Genomic DNA, 16,870 nt, shown 5'->3' with positions numbered 1-16,870 from the left:
AATCAGTGACTAAATGCTCAAATGATCTTCTTTTGTACAGATTGCAATAGAGGTTAACAATGTGTGACCCTTCGGTAGGAAGTAACCATCGTGATCAATCAAAATGTGAGAAAGCTTAAAAAAGTGTTAACAGGAATATACTGTAGTGGATCAAGATTGTCTTTTACTCTCCAAAGTGTTATTATCTAAATATCTAGGTTTTCACCTCAGTACATCAAGGTCCTTCTGGTCCGTATAAAACCTCCAGGTTGTACGGATGTGATCTCTTTCAACAAAAACACAAACAAATTGAACTCTCTGTAACACAATTAATGCTAAAAACTGCTCGAAGCAACACACTCATCTCCCCGAGGCATGAATAATTTACAGTACACGCGACGCTTCAGAATCTGTCAGCGCGGTAAAGTCCCAAGCACAGCTGGATTCAAACCTCTGTGGGCGCCTGGGTGTTTAATCTTAAATGACCATCAGCCCACCCCACACCAAACCAAACACCAAACCAAACACCCTGCACCTTCCTCTACTGTCACTACAATAACTAAATCATAGACATCGTGGATCGTCATCAACCATGGTTTATTCTGGGGATGTCACCATACCAGAAATGTAGTAGTGGATACCAATACCAGTTCAATTCCACAATGCCAATTCGATACCATGGTAAAAAAAAAAGTAAAACAATAAATCCCATGTACTTGAAGATAATTTAATTCTCTCTCTATTATCTATTTTGTATTGATGTGAAAACATCTCCTTCAAACAACTGGATTTATTCAGGTTTCTCACCAAAAACTACATTTTACAAGATTACATTTGAACACATCATTACCTTCGCCCAATACTCATTTTTACTGAATAGATCCTGAACGCATCATACTGTAGATAAATGGAACCTCCCGTGTTGAAATTGTAAAGCTATTTAACGTTAGCCGTTAGCAGCCGGTAAGCAACACAGTCCCGCAAATAACAGCGTTAACCAGCTCTGCCGATCACAGATTTGTTTAGCATTATCAGAGGAAAAATAGCGTTCATCCTGGACGCGTTGATAGTGAGTTTACTGCGTCTCAAACACAGTTTTTATCGTCCATGGAACGACAGCACACATTGGTCTCAAGCCCTGACGGTACTGTAGAAAAACGAGTACTAACACAGAATTTGGGCATTGACTCGGTACCGATACTTTGGTTCTCGTGACATCCCTAGTTTATTCAGTGAAAGTTGACGGAGCATTAAGTCCTGTAACCATTTTCATACGGGCTAGAAGGATATACTTTACATAAGAAGAAAGGATATACAACAATAACAGCAATAAAACCAATAACATGTAGAGAATGAAAACAATAAATAACAACCATGTCAGTAAATTAACCAAAGCAGGAACACTGTACAACAACCACATCATCTAACATACACTTAAATTGATCTACCAGCACATACCTGTTTCATTTCAATACCTCTTGCAATTTGTTCAATTCATTTGGAGCCAAAAAACTAAAAGCTAATTTACGAAGCTCAGTATTTATCTGAGGAGTTTCGAGGGATAAAATTCCTGTGAGCGTGTGTGACAATAAATGGGTTTTTGAGTTTTAAAAGAGTGTGAGGGAGAGTGAGGTAGAAGGTCAACTTGCTTAGCAACACCTTATGAGCAAAAATAAGGCATTGTCTACGGTAAAGCATGAAAGACGAAGCCCTGCAGAGGATGCTTCAGTAGACTGCTCTCGAGACCGCTGCTCGTTTTGCTGGTATTTCTGTACTTGTTCTTGAACTACAGTAAAACTATCCACGTCGAATTCTGAAGTTTGTCTTCTCTTTTTGAAGTTTGTTTTAATTGAAAAGTATTCGAAGATCTGATCTCAACCAGCCAAAGAAGATTTTCTCCCACATCATTCTCCCTCACAGAGCTGTCAGCATCGCTGTAGCCTTTTAGTCTTATCATATCTTTGACATACTGGGCTCAAAGTTTTCAGAACAAGCAAAACAAGGTCACGCTGAAAGGTTTTCATGTCCTTTTGAAGTTCGACACACTCCTTGGTAGTTGGGGGTCAGACGGTGTGCATCAACAATCATCAGTTTCTGTGTATTACAGCGTATAACAGCCTGCGCCCTCTGAGCAGTGCTTATTGCATATGTCAGTAAGACAGCCATCAGAATGCAATGCAGAAGAGAGGCAGTAGGTTATTTATATCAGTCCCTAAGTGGTGTACTTGCGAGTTAATCTGGCGGAAACTGACTTGTTCTGACAGCCTCTTAATATGGCAACGCTCAGGCATGGGGGAATGGACTGACCACGTAACTACAGGACCACGCTGCCAGCAACAACTCCCAATCCCTTTTATCCTTTCACTCTGTCATTTCTCCTAGCCTCTTGTTTGCTTTTCTGACATCCTGTTGTTGTTGTTCGACTTCTCTATCTGGTTCTTAACTGTATTTATTTATTATTTATCGTGTGTGATGTGATGCACAGAACAGTGTATATGTACTAGAGGTTTTGTACAATGACCATGATCAAGATATAAGAAGGGAAAAGATTATTAGCAAAACACATTGTACATTTTCTTCCTTCTCACACAGTTTCTCCAACTCTCTCTCTCTCTCACTCTCTCTCTCTCTCTCTCTCTCTCTCTCTCACTCTCACTCTCACTCTCACTCTCACTCTCTCTCTCTCTCTCTCACTCTCTCTCTCTCTCTCTCTCTCTCTCTCGCTCTCTCTCTCTCTCTCTCTCTCTCTCTCTCTCTCTCTCTCTCTCTCTCTCTCTCTCTCTCTCTCTCTCTCTCTCTGTTGTTCAGATCCGGTATAATGCAATAAAATAGCACATCAATCCCAAAACCATGTGTCCCTAGAGGGAATGCCTCACCTTGTCTTTCAAGGCTACACCAGTTATGATTGACACGCCATTCCCTCTCCCCACAGACAGTGAATGACACATTGAGTGCAAAGAGACATCCATAAATAAAACCCCGGCCATCGTCACAATAAACTTTTGTTGTGCGTACTTTTTTTCCACACAGTAACTTTTACATTTACGATGCAGATTCATCATATGAGCTCTCTTCAGATCTGTTATTAATAGAGATGTCAATCAATTTGAATATTTAACCGCGATTAATCGCATGATTGTCCGTAGTTAATCTGGATTAATCGCAACCTTAAAAGGAGATTTGTCAGGTATTTAATGTTTTATTTAAAGTAACATTGGAGTGGGCAGATATGCTTGCTTTACACCAAAAAACGTATTAATATTATGATGCATTTCTACTAATAGATCCCCCTAAATGCTACACACTGTCCCTTTTAAATGGGGCTGTAACTAACAGTAGTTTTCATTATCGCTTAATCTGCTGATTTTTCAATTAGTTGTAAGAAAATGGCAAAACAATTCCCATAACAGTTTCCCTGAGCCCATGGCAGCGTCTTCAAATGTCATCTTTCATCCAATCAACAGACCAAAACCCCAAAGATATTCAGACATCCTAGTTATTAACTTTTATTGGGCTCCAGCAGTAGTTTGTATTCAGTGATGTGAAGATTCGATTCGGCTGGTGAGACTTAACGAATGCAAACATTTAGAATAAACAGAAACATGTTCAAGATAACAACATCCTTTAATGAACTATTTACGCTGCATCAATATAACCTTATTTAGTCTTTCGTGGTGTTCTATTAATATCTGAACCTCTCTGCTGCTGTTTGTACGTTAGTGTATGCCATGCGTGGAGCCCCCCCATTTCTTTTTTAGATAGTATTGGAGCCTCCAGATGAGCTGTCAGCTCCAATACTATCAGAAACAAATGGCAGAATGGGATTGGTTCGCCGGGCAAACGCCAACTCAAATTCAATTCCAAAGTACAGAAGGACCCTAATTTCTGAGCCCCTATCTCAGTCTGAGTGGGGATGAACAGGGAATGAATTTTGACAATGTCATCTGGTAAACATATTGTAGTAAACATACAAGCCTTATTACATGCACAGTGTTGACACTTCATGCTAGTGTAATTATTCTCTCTCTGTTTAATACATTCATGTTGACAATGTTGCCTCAGGCTTTTCTTTCAGAAGGAAGGCAAATTGGTGTTCATGCCGCTCAGAATTGTTGACAGCTCTCAGAGAAAAACATCGACGTTACGTGGAATTAATTTAATAATGTCTCGTTGAAAATAACATCAGCAGCTGAACGTTTTCATTGTGTCCGCCGTAACATCTGAATGGAAATGAATTGCCACTCTTGGGTGAAAGAAAATTACCCAGTAAAAATTGAAGTGCATGTGAAGTGTTGGTGAAGGAGGGGAGACAGAAAAGGGAAAGGAGTGGAGACCACACTGTCATCACAATAAGAGAACCGCCTGACCTTTTCTATCTCTGCATGATGAAGCTGCAAACAACGACGTGGCAGATCCTTAAAGCCAGGGATTTGAGTCCGAAAAATTTGCACAGAACTTTATAAAAACTGATTTTGTGGGTTCTTATGAATGTTTGCGCAGCCCTGCGGACAGACCTCCATGGATTTCAGCCTGCAGGAATGTATGTTTGACCAATGAAATCCTGTTCCAACTGATCGTCCTCATTCATGTGTTTCTGTTTGTTGCACAGAGAGCTAGGGATGTGACGGTGAGGACATTTTCCCACCAGCTAATAAACTTGTGACAACACCGGTGTTACCAATTACACCGGACATTTTATGTACATTTATATGTGTAGCACGCTTACTTTGATCTCTAACGTCGTGTGTCTGGCCTCTCCGGTAGAGCTTTTGCTGAGCTGTGAACGCTCCGTCCTCCTTGCAGCGATCATTAGGGGTCCAATAAACAGCCTTCGTTATTGTCATACCTGGCTTCACGTATCCTTCAGATCAGAAAATAACTGTATGTTTTTATCAATAAAAGTGTAATCAAAGGAACAGTCTGAGCGTGCAACTTTTAGTCATCATCAGTAACTTTGTTATGATCAGTTGGCCGTTCATACAGTTTAGTTAACGGAGGAGGTTGAGGGGCCAAAGGTCATGTTGGTAAGCATCGAATCAATTACACTTACAGCTGATTATGTCCACGGGCAGCTTGGTGACCCGCTAAATGAGATTTAGCATTTGAACTGCCTAATGAACTAAGCTAATGTGTTTGACCATTTAGCCCAACGTGATGGTGGAGATTTATCGTTTAGCCTTAATGATCAGGGTGATCCATGTGTTGGCTAATATCTCAGATGGATGGTTTTCCAAATAGGCTTTACTGTATATCTGTTATCTTAAGCTACCTGGAGCTCATTCCCCTTTTTGAGGAAACATTTTGATGCTCTCAAACTTCTCAATTTGCATACATTTAAAGTAACCCTGGTTAGAAAAGGTAAAGGTTCAGCATTGCTTTATATTTCTTTTACAACTTGTCTCTTCACTGCCATACAGTAGATAGATAGTATTTTTTATTTCCACCACTCCTGTTATTCAGTCAGTATGCAGCGTTGTCACGTCTTCTGCACATCTCCAGAAATGAACTTTTCCTCGTCTAATGTTTTTTTAATTCCACTCCAAACCCTTCATACCTTATTCAGTGTTGTTTTTTTGCTCTATTACTTTTTAAAATACTCCTGTACTGTAACAGGATTTGTTGTATTCCCATGAAAACAAACATTTACACAAAGAAATGTGAGTCTCAGAGCAGATGCACTCTCATCCTCGACAGTACAGACATCACATAGGGGGTCTTGTCAAAGGAAATTAGCCAGATGCAGCGATTGGACTGGATACAGAATGTAGTCCTTTATCCAAATGTCAATGGCTCCAGTTGTGTGCAGGGAGGTATTTATGCTTAAATAGATAGTGCTTATTGTGTGCTGATCAATACTTGGCAAACCAGCAGCCCATTAAGTGGTGGGGAAATAGCACAATGATGAACCAAAACCTAAACGCAGATACTCGTACTCTTAAGATACTCCTCCGTATGAAGTGCTTTTTTTAAACTTCAATTTTTCGACATACCTTTCAAACAGATTTCCAGGTTATTGATAACATTTTAATGTCAACAAATAATTAAAAAAAAAGTAATAATACATCCACAGAGCTTTTAGAATAGTGCCGAATTAAAGTACGGCTTCTCCTAAAAGAAAAAAATGTTGACAGTTCCAAAATGAATGTTTTCTTTATCTCTGTGGAAGATATCTGACGTTCGGTTCCCGCTTCTAACGACGTTGGTGTCGCAGTATTTCTGTGTCGTCTGCGATCAAGTTGCCAGTTATTGTGTAAACAAGACTCCTATATGTCTGGACGGTGTACGTCAGTCTGTGAATTTGTGGTTGAATTGTTACACAAATAGTCAGTGGTCATGTCTATGATGTTAAACCCAGCGGTTCATGTCCACCAGGTCCGGCGAGGACACTAGGGGACACACTGCTCCACTCAACTGGCCGTTGAAGCGGTGACGTACCCTCTCGTGATTGGTCCCTGGGTTTCTGCTCTCCGTTTCAAAGAGGAAACAACATGGCGGCCTGCTCATAAACTTTCTGTTATTCCGTCTAAACAATTCACCAAAATCTACTTCTGAAAACATTTTCAGAGAGAAATAAACAATGCCTAGGCTGAATCTCGTTTCATTTTAGAACTAGATGGCCTAGTTTGTAGATCTGGGACGTTTCACCAATCTCCCGATTGGATACTATCACGATACTTGGGTGCCAGTTTGATATGTATTGTGATTTTAAAGCATTGCGATTCTACAAGTATTGTGATTAAGTATTACAATTTTTTGCGAACACTAGACCATGAGAAAAAGTTGAATCTCTCACTTCTACTCTACATGTATGTAGTCAGAGATGTCCTGAAGTCAAATATATCAGTCATTGTCAGGCATTATTCATACATTTTTTTCCAGCAACCCAAAAATCTAAAAATAAAGACATTTCCCTCACAAATTAGCCGGGCATGAGTCCCATGTGTATACATCCGCTAAGTCTGTCTCTAGCTCTCTCATCAGCTCCGTTCTCTTTATCCATCCATGGTCAGCTCCATCGGGGCCGTTTCAATGCATTTAACATAAATGTCAGTATATGGGTGCTCTACAGTCGTAGCGTCGGCCCATTTGACCACGGAGATGAGAGTGATGGCCGGCTTGACCGCACGTTACCGCAATACGATAACGTTTCCTGTCCATGACAGAGTTAGCATGCAGCTTTAGCCGTGATGTCTAGCTCTGCTTTTCCTGCAATGTGTGAAACCCAAAGTGTTTCCATACTTTACTGGATGTGTAGTGTTCACCACGCTGGATTTAACATGTCAGGGGTCAGGTCGTATCCACATGGACCCTCCGCCGTTTTCTACTTTTTCGTTTCGGCCGGCTGCGTTTTGTTTTGGTTGACGGATACTCTGACTACAACAATAAAAGCGGTAAGTTCCTTCTACCTCTGCATAGACTCAAATGAAGCAAATATATCGATTCTGGCATCTGGAAAGAGCAACGACCAATCACATAACTTCATCACTCAGTGACAGACTTTTGCATTTGTAGGGCTGGCCCTCCATCCAATAACAGATAAATGGCTGCGTCTGACGGTAAGCGCTCAGCTTCACTCCGGTACCAATCCCAAGTGCTCAGCGATAAAAGGAGGCTGAATATTTACCGTGGCAACTGACATTAGCACATATTAGCTATCTTAGCTTAATCTTCCGACCTTTACGTTGTTCCTCGTTGGATTGGAGCAAAGGTGTAGCGGTGAATGTAGAAGTTGGGACTGAGTACACACATCTATAGACTAAATGATAAAAAAAGTTTTCTTAAAACCTTCACTGTTGATGGAGGACGGGCCCACACCCGGTACTCTGTCACTTAAACTATGAAGCGGTGAGCGTGCCACTGGAAGTCTTGAAGGGTATAGCGCAGTGCGTTTCATCTGGTGGTCATTAGACTTGCAAACAATGTGCTTGTTTATCATAATAGCCAAGGATGCCCCGGTCAGACAAGCTTGTTTATTTCTCCTTGTCTTTGGCTGAGTGTCCTCACTTGATAAATATCCCATTAACTCTTCTGTTCCACTTAGCAGTCTGGCCATGTGGGACTCCAGTCGGGCCACACACACATAAACACACACAGTTTAACATGCTCATGTTCATCTAAATGTTCATGTCAACCCATGCACTTGCAGGGCAGTCACACACATATCATTACTGATCTCGTCTTAACCACACGCACTCACACTTTCACTGCTGATATACTGTATAATCTGGCGTTCCTCTGGGCCTGCTTGGGCACCTAGTTTGCAGGATTATGTAGCACTTCCCTGCAGGCAGATCTCTTCACATGTTACCAAATCTTTCACTCCCCTTCACCGTTCCCCGTAACTACCCCCCACCGATGCCCTTCTGTTTGCTAAATAAGTAGAGAGAATATAAAAAACACACACACACAGCGTGCATTCCACACGGTGTCTCTGCGCCCATTTATCTTTCATGCTACCCACGGTCTCAGAATAAGAGGGGGAATTAATTTAGTCTGCCTGTCACGGGAGTGCATCAAAATCGGCAGCAGCAGGCACACTCAGCTTATTTATTGCGTCTTTCTTGGCTCCATTGTGTTTTCAAGAAGTTCCCTGCAAGGAAAAAAAGGAGGATTAGAAAACTACGTTCCTACAAACATGACGCTTCATAAAGAATGATAATGAGGGAAAGAGCAACATATGTCACAACTGGCTAATTACAGTATATGGTAACACAGCCAAAGATTTACTTGTTGAAATAAATGTCAGCTTTTGCATACAATTTATGGTTTGACTGAGGTGTTGGTGGGTGATTGTGGTCCGGATGAGTGATCGTCTCCGGCTCCCAAGCTGTAAACTGTGTGGGCTAACAAACACAAACATCAGTCAGGGTTCTTCTGTGCATGAAAAACAAGAATCAAGCAAGAGCAGACTTGAGCATATTGCAGTGCATACGGTACGTACACAATAACAAAACACCAAGCGGCCGGCAACCTTTGGGGCTGAACAATGAAGCCAATGCGGAAATAAACATTTTTACAGCCTGGTACAAAAAAACGTTTTTGGTCTTTATGGCTAATTTTCGTGACAACTGTATGGAGGGTACATTTTTATATAACTCACCCACTTACATTTTATTAAGGCTTAAAGTTGTGCATATATAAGGGCATGGCCGCTTTGAGTGGCAGGTCACTACCATGGCGTTGGTTATACTAAAAGACACTCTAAGGCAGGGGTAGGCAACCTTAGGCACACGTGCCACCATTGGCACGCGGTAGCTTAACCAATGGAACACTAGCAAGTGATTTTTTTTTGGAAATGTTGAAGTACCCTCTCATCTGCATGCCAGTTTACCTCTTTCAAAACCATTGACAGTTGTGCAGCCTCTTATTTACGGTATTTTCTCTCTTTTTTTGCCGACCCGCCTTCAGCAAAGACCCACCCTACTCTGCTTGGCTAGTGCTCGTTGCCTTCTTCATAGAGTTTGTTAAGATTATAGAGTGCTCCAGGGATGAAGTATTTTTGTCGGTCAACCAGAAAGTTAGCAAAACATAAAGCCAATGGGATTTTTCCATTGGGCTTTGGACTCCATCGCTCACTTTATGCTCATCTGGGAAGCGGTTGAGCAAAACAGTTTAATAAATAAATAAGTAAGTCAATAGTTATAATAGTATGCATATTTAGAATATTTGTATTGTTCAACATAGGACATTTCGGTAGAGACATTAAACATATGACAATAGAATAGAAATAATTTTGTTTTACTTTTGTAGGCCGACCCTTTACTGGCGTCCGGTAGTCGCTTTCAGTCCAAAATGGTGGAAGCGTATAGCTCTGCTGCAGGGCGCTGACGTTGCAATGGAACTTTGGTATGAAACATCACATAGGGGCTCTTGTCGCAGGAAATTGTGGTCGAGATTGAAGATGACATTTGGAAATCATCATTGGACCAACGCGATGTCAATCTTGTCTTCTGCTTGGTTGTTGATTGGTAACAAGCCGAGGGAGGTTATCCTCCCTTGGAGTGTCATTTGACGTGTTTCGGCCAATCACAGACGAGCATTAAAAAAAATGAAATGCATTGAATTGATAGAAGAGGTCCCGCCTCAAGGGATGACGGAGACCTGCCGTCCTCCTCTACCCCCCACGATGCCCACAACCACTTTACACACACAGACCGCCCTTTGAAAGAAGAAAGAAAAATAATTTTATAATTGACTCTGAGATTTGGTAATGGTTTATTTAAACCAATTATACTTTTTTTCATATTTTGATCTCCCTCTTGCCTCTCAACAAGAGAGGAGGAGCAACCTCCGCTGCCTCTATGGACCAGCCTCCACTGGTATGAAGGTATATTAGCACCTTACATTTATACATACAGTTACATAGACAGAGTTTGAATGTGAGGTGTTAGCTGCTCAGCTGGGGTCAGCTCAACCTTAATTATAACACTATTTAAATATTTAGCTCACGCTGTGGTTAAATATGACCCTCAGTGATTCTGTGAGTCATGTGATTGTTCCAAAATAACTGGTATCAGTGCGTAGCCATCAAGCAAATGGCTATTGTGTGAATGACTATTTTACAGGATTGGGGTTGAGCCCCGCTTGCTAAGAGGGTGCCACTTTAGAGGATCAGTCAGGGTATCACATTCAGCAGTCTCTTTTCACTCTTTGTCAGTCTCTCTCATTTTAACACACAGGCAGACACACGCATGCACGTTAGAAAAAGCAGTTTTATAGCCATTTATGTACTTAATATGGCTATTCCACAAAACATTTGAGTTTGTGGCCTGCAGCGCTGCCTGCTGTTTCATGGCTAGTAAATGTTCTGTCCTATTTAATCAGTAGTAATCTTACTTTCTCTTTCTGGAGGCGTTTTTTTTTTGGTATGATATTACACCACGTAATCAGTTAAAGTGAGGTTGCTGGAAGTGAATATTCACCGTGCTGTAGAGGCAAAGGCTAGAGGTTGGCTGCTAATGCAACAGATGAAATGTGCGCTGAGGAAAATATCTTTTTCAAGAAACATTATAGGGAAGTGGTGGACTCTCATTGCACATCACGTGACCATGACTTCTGACTGCAGAGCCCCTTTTTGAACTGAGTCCAGAGAGCTGGTATGGCAGACGGCACTTCAAGTCATATAAGGGATGAAATATTTGGTATTCTGAAGACGTGCCATCACAGTGGAGGTGTCGTGCCCTGCGTAGATGCACAGTTCACACAGACACACACTGAGAGCGCCGGTGAAAATAGAAATGCACAGAATATCCTACAGATCTTCCACTACACTGCTGCACTGCAGATGTGATACTACATGTTATCTTTAAGGGTTGTTAACATGTAGAGATGAACGTGAGCGCCGAGAAAGTGTTTCGGTGATACTTCCTTCCTCAAGGAGCCCGCTGTGGCGTGAAGCCTCTTGTGTGGCAATTCAATCTGACAGATGTGGTCAGAATGCTTAATAGCAGCATTGATCTTCTGTGGTCTGATTGCGTTTCCATCGGGTTGTCATTTGCGGGGCCATCCCATCAGTAATGTGTCTTTTTGGGCGTAAATGCAGCAGATCATTAGACTTCTCCGCGGGGGAGCCGCATGCTCACAGGCTCTGCCGACAGAAGGCACCGCCACATTTCACTCACAATTAAAGCACATTTTAAAGATTTCTCTTTGTGTAACTAAGGAAAGTAGCCCAGCTGTCTCTTTCTTCGCTCCATCTCCCCAGTATGCATCAGCAGGTATGCGTTCAGGAGGCATGCTGATCAGATGTTTTTAATTACTCCGCGCCAGTGACAGTGTCCGTCCGGTCCATTCTTGTGAACACGATAGCTCAGGAACGCATTGAGGGAATGTCAATGAGGGGAATTGGCACAAACGTCCACTTGGATTCAAGCATGAACTGATTCGATTTTGGTGGTCGCAGGTCAAAAGTCAAGGTCACTGTGACCTGAAACTTTGTTTATACTTGCGCGAGACACCGTGGCGTGGGCCTCTGTGGCTGGTCCGTGCCCGACAAGCATGCACAGAGGCGTTTATGCTCAGCACGTTGTTCGTTGCAATATACTCCGAAACGTGGAAAAAATATTCTGTGGATAAGCAAGAAGTCAACGAGTGGTACCGGAAAAGGAAGTAGGTTGCCTGGCAACAGCAGTAAACACTAAACTCCGACGTACTTACCACCAAACATTACAAGTGTGTACTGTAATTATTACTGCTGCTTACCTCCGAGTCTAAAGTATTTTCCGTGCTTCCCATTGGTCGCCACTTTCCATGAGGTGCACGACAAACCATGTGACATCTTGCGGAGACTTCGCGAAGAACACCACGCGAAAGCCGTGATGATGTGATTTTCTGGCACGTGCACCTCACGCCGGCTTCACTACGATGAGCATAAACCAAGCTTTACGTCTGTCCCATTCTTGCAATATCTCAGTAACACCTTTAGCAAACTTCCACTTGGACTCAAGGATGAATTGATTTGATATCTCAGGATTAAATTTCTTCAAATTTGGCACAAACGTCTAACAGGATAAAATGATGAAGTGATGACATTTTGGACAGACATGGATGTAAAATGCAACCTGACCGGTTGGTGGAGGCATACAACCACGAGGTGGTAATTCTAGTTTTAACATCAATGAGAGGGAGTATTGGCTTCTTTCAAAGCAAAGGAGCATGCGGTATAAATCCATATAAAAAGAGATCCAAACTGAATCCATAAACTTACAAAGCGATGTATAAACACATCAAATATGGTTTTTATAGCCAACTTTACTACAGTAAAGCAAAGTGATATTGATTAGCTGCCGTTGGCTGACTGGCCTCTGCCCCTGAATTCATTCTCCAGTTAGTTTTTCCTCTGCCCCAGAGACGTCTCCTTGGTCCTTCTTTTATCAGCTGTAGGCTGAGGTGACAAACATGCATGCTTAAAATACAGCCAGCTTGAGACCCGTAATGTATTGGCTTCACAGAAGGCACACAACATGCACTACGTCAAGCTACTCCCCTCTGCACCGAGCACACACTTGTCATGTCTCTAATTCAGTGCAGTCTCGGGAGCATGAGGAATAAATTGGAGTCATTCTTCAACTTGCACAGGCTCGATGTCCCAGAGAGTCAATAGTCTGCTAAATACACGGTGTTAGAAGTCCAGGTCTGGTGCTGCGGGTTCGGCTGCAAGTCATTATTCGAGCTCCCCCCACCCCCCATGCGCCACAGAACTATTGGCATGTGGTCCTGACATGGGGATTAGTTCGGAGGGCCAGAGAGCCTGTGAACACTGGGGGGGGGAGGATGTAGGTTACGAGACCACTCTGCTCTGTGTTTGTGAGGAGGGAAAGTGTAATTGTGCTGAGAGGCTGTCATGGTCTACCAGAGGTAAAGGACACCATAGTGCCTTCACTGCTGTATCCGTTCAGACGGGGATGGAGGCAGAGCTCGAGCTTAAGGACAAATAAATCACTAAAACAAACGTTATGCAACATTAATATTCTGTTCAACATATCATCCTCATCATCATGGCTTTTTTTGTCCGACATTTTTCAGATCTTTTTTTTCAGACTTTTTTTTCGGAAATTTTTCAGATCTTTTGTTTCGGACATTTTTTGTCCGACATTTTTCAGATCTTTTTTTTCAGACAATTTTTCAGATCTTTTGTTTCGGACATTTTTCAGACTTTTTTTTTCGGACAGTTTTTCAGATATTTTTTTTCAGACTTTTTTTGTCCGACATTTTTCAGATATTTTTTTTCAGACTTTTTTTGTCCGACATTTTTCAGATCTCTTTTTTAAAACTTTTTTTGTCCGACATTTTTCAGATCTCTTTTTTAAAACTTTTTTTGTCCGACATTTTTCATTATCCCATTTGACCACGGAGATGAGAGTGACGGACGGCTCGACCGCACGTTACCGCGATACGATAACGTTACCTGTCCATGACAGAGTTAGCATGCAGCTTTAGCCGTGATGTCTAGCTCTGCTTTTCCTGTCAATGTGTGAAACCCAAAGTGTTTCCATCCTTTACTGGATGTGTAGTGTTTACCACGCTGGATTTAACATGTGAGGGTGCAGGTCGTATCCACGTGGACCCTCCACCATCTTGTACTTTCTCGTTTTGGTTTGCAGCAGTTTGTTTTGGTTGACCTATACGGAACTGATATGACGTCGCGTTACTCAGACTACAACATTAAAAGCGGTACCTTCCTTCTACCTCCACATAGACTCACATGAAGCAAATATATTGATTATGGCATTAAAAAATATATACTGTTACCAAATGAAGATCAAGTGAGAACCTTCAAGGTCACGGCATCATATTTCATCTTTATCTTATAATGACCTAAACCCGTTAAACCGTTGAAGAGAGAAATGTTGTTAAGCTCCACGGGCCTCTGTTGGTAATGTTGGCGAGACCAGCGATCATATTCTCTGAAGTCATCAATCAGCGGCCGTATGATCAATCACATGTCAACTACACCTTAGCGGGTATCACCTTATTGGGTCATCTATCACGTATAATTGCATGCTGTGTTTGCAAACTGTAGTCCATGAATTATCCACTAAAAAGTCCTCCAAGATGTGACAGAAAAAGACAAAACTCCTCGGCGAATAGATGTGCAGAGAAGGAAATCTTTTCAATGTAACAAGGATGACATTCACAGAAACAGGTGTAGGTGTCTGCGTGTCCTAAACCTAGAGTGAAAAGAGGAAAGTAAAATGATCCAAATAAACCCAGGATAAATCAAAAAGCAGGAGTGTGATGGAGGGAGAGTTGTGGGTTAAATCAGTGTACACGGCCCTAGAGAGGAGAGGATGAGGAGGAGGAGAGTGGGAGGACTAATTGTCTTTGTAGGGGCTCATAAAGTGTAGGGTCATTAGTGTTAATCATGCCATGCTGTCACCTAGGCAGCTGTGATTATCTGACTTCTATTGTTGCCGCCGCTATCATCCTCCTCGCACTATAAGTGCTCTCTGTCTCTTTGTTCCCCTGAGTGACTGGACATCTCTCCCTTTTCACCTGCGTCCGTCCGTCCGTCCGCCCGGCTTTGTTGTTTTTAAGACTTTGGAGAGTTCGCTCTCTCACAAACTCACTCGCCATTGTCGATTTGTCACTTCTCTCTCTCTCTCTCTCTCTCTCTCTCTCTCTCTCTGCGTAATTACATTTCAACCTGGGTGTCAACAAAAGTGCCGGGGGGGGGGTTTGTTAAACTGTTGTGACGGGTCCACCACACTTTGAAGGTTTGTGTCTGTGGACGGTCCTGTTTACTCTGATCACCCAAAGCATCACACATCTATCTACATTCGATACAGTAATATCAGTACATACAGTGTATTATGTATTCAACTGTATGTATTCAACTGTTTTAACTAGAGATGTTAATAATTAACCGTTTAGCCGTTAACCAACATTAAGCATTTTAACCGATTAACGCCATCCGTTAAACTGGTTAAAAGAAATGTTAATAATTAATTAGAAAGATGAGCGGCTCAGAGGAGCGGCTCATCACTTTAAGGAGAAAAGCTGGTCCACCTTAACAGCCCACCTTAAGAGGCAGAGCCGGAGTTGCAGGATACAGGAAGTCGGCTCCGGTCTCTCCAGCTCGCTTGAGCGGAGCGGAGGAGTTGTAGCTTTTATGCAGCGACAAATAAAGTGTACACACACTGCTACACCTACGTTCACAGCTAGAATGCCACCAACAACCTCACACTCACCGCCAACATACACACACACGGACTCGCTAAAGTTACGCAGACTACGTGTGCAGCGGCGGCGAGCACGAAGCCTCCGGCAATGCTAGAGCTGCTAATGTACCACAAATACACACACTGATTGTCGAACACTCACTAAAGTTACACCGGGCAGACACACAGCTGACAACCTGCTAGCTGTGCGGTGGAGACTTTTACTGGGAAAGTGGCTGCATGTCCGCGACACTACACGCAGCATCGTAGCTGCTAAGTTAACGCTCCCGGACGGTGAACTGGAGACTCAGTTGTCTGTTGTGCTCATACACTGCAGCTGACGCACCGCTGCATGCGAGGCACAAATCTTGTAATATTCGGTTAACGAGGGTCGGTTATCGGTTAAGAACATTTTTCAAAATTAGCATCCCTAGTTTTAACATTTAATAGCTAGAGAGGATATTCCTTAGAGATATCTGCAACAATAACTTTGCCCTGTCAAAACTCTAGTTCAAGATATCCCTAATTATATTCTGACTAGTACAATTCAAACTAGTTTTGCCATTCATGTGTGTGAGGTTTCTCATTATGGATATCCATAATTCACATTGCGGATATCTGCAACTTTATTCTGACTAGTCATAATTCCAGTTAAAGATATCTTTAACTCTCTCCTCAGTTGTAGATATCTACATTGTCCATTTTAGATATCTGAAATTAAATTTTGACTAGTCAGAAAGACGTTGTAGATATCTCAAGCTGGAGTTAGGGATAGTCGAAATGTAATTACAGATATCTAGAATTAGAGTTCAGACGAGGTGAAATGATGTTGCAGATATCTGTAATTTCGTCAGAAGGGATGGAATGGAATAACACATGTATACTGCATTCAACAAACTGCATGTGATTATCATAGTGGGCTTGTCTGTAAAGGGGAGACTCGTGGGTACCCTTAGAACCCATTTTCATTCACATATCTTTAGGTCAGAGGTCAAGGGACCCCTTTGAAAATGGCCATGCCAGTTTTTCCTCAACAAAGTTTAGCCCAACTTTGGAGCGTTACTGTCCCTTCTTCCCGACAAGCTAGTATGACATGGTTGGTACCAATGGATTCCTTTTTTTGTAGTTTCATATGATATCTGTATCTTCACTATGAAACTGCAAAAGAGTGTCGTTCCACATAATACAGAGAAGGGCTTTATCCATTTAACCTCACTGCATTCTGACAGCAA

This window comes from Sebastes fasciatus, chromosome 13 (genome assembly GCF_043250625.1).
Source record: "Sebastes fasciatus isolate fSebFas1 chromosome 13, fSebFas1.pri, whole genome shotgun sequence".
Lineage (NCBI taxonomy): Eukaryota > Metazoa > Chordata > Actinopteri > Perciformes > Sebastidae > Sebastes > Sebastes fasciatus.
The sequence above is the reverse complement of the archived record's forward strand: the minus strand, read 5'-3'. Positions refer to the sequence as shown.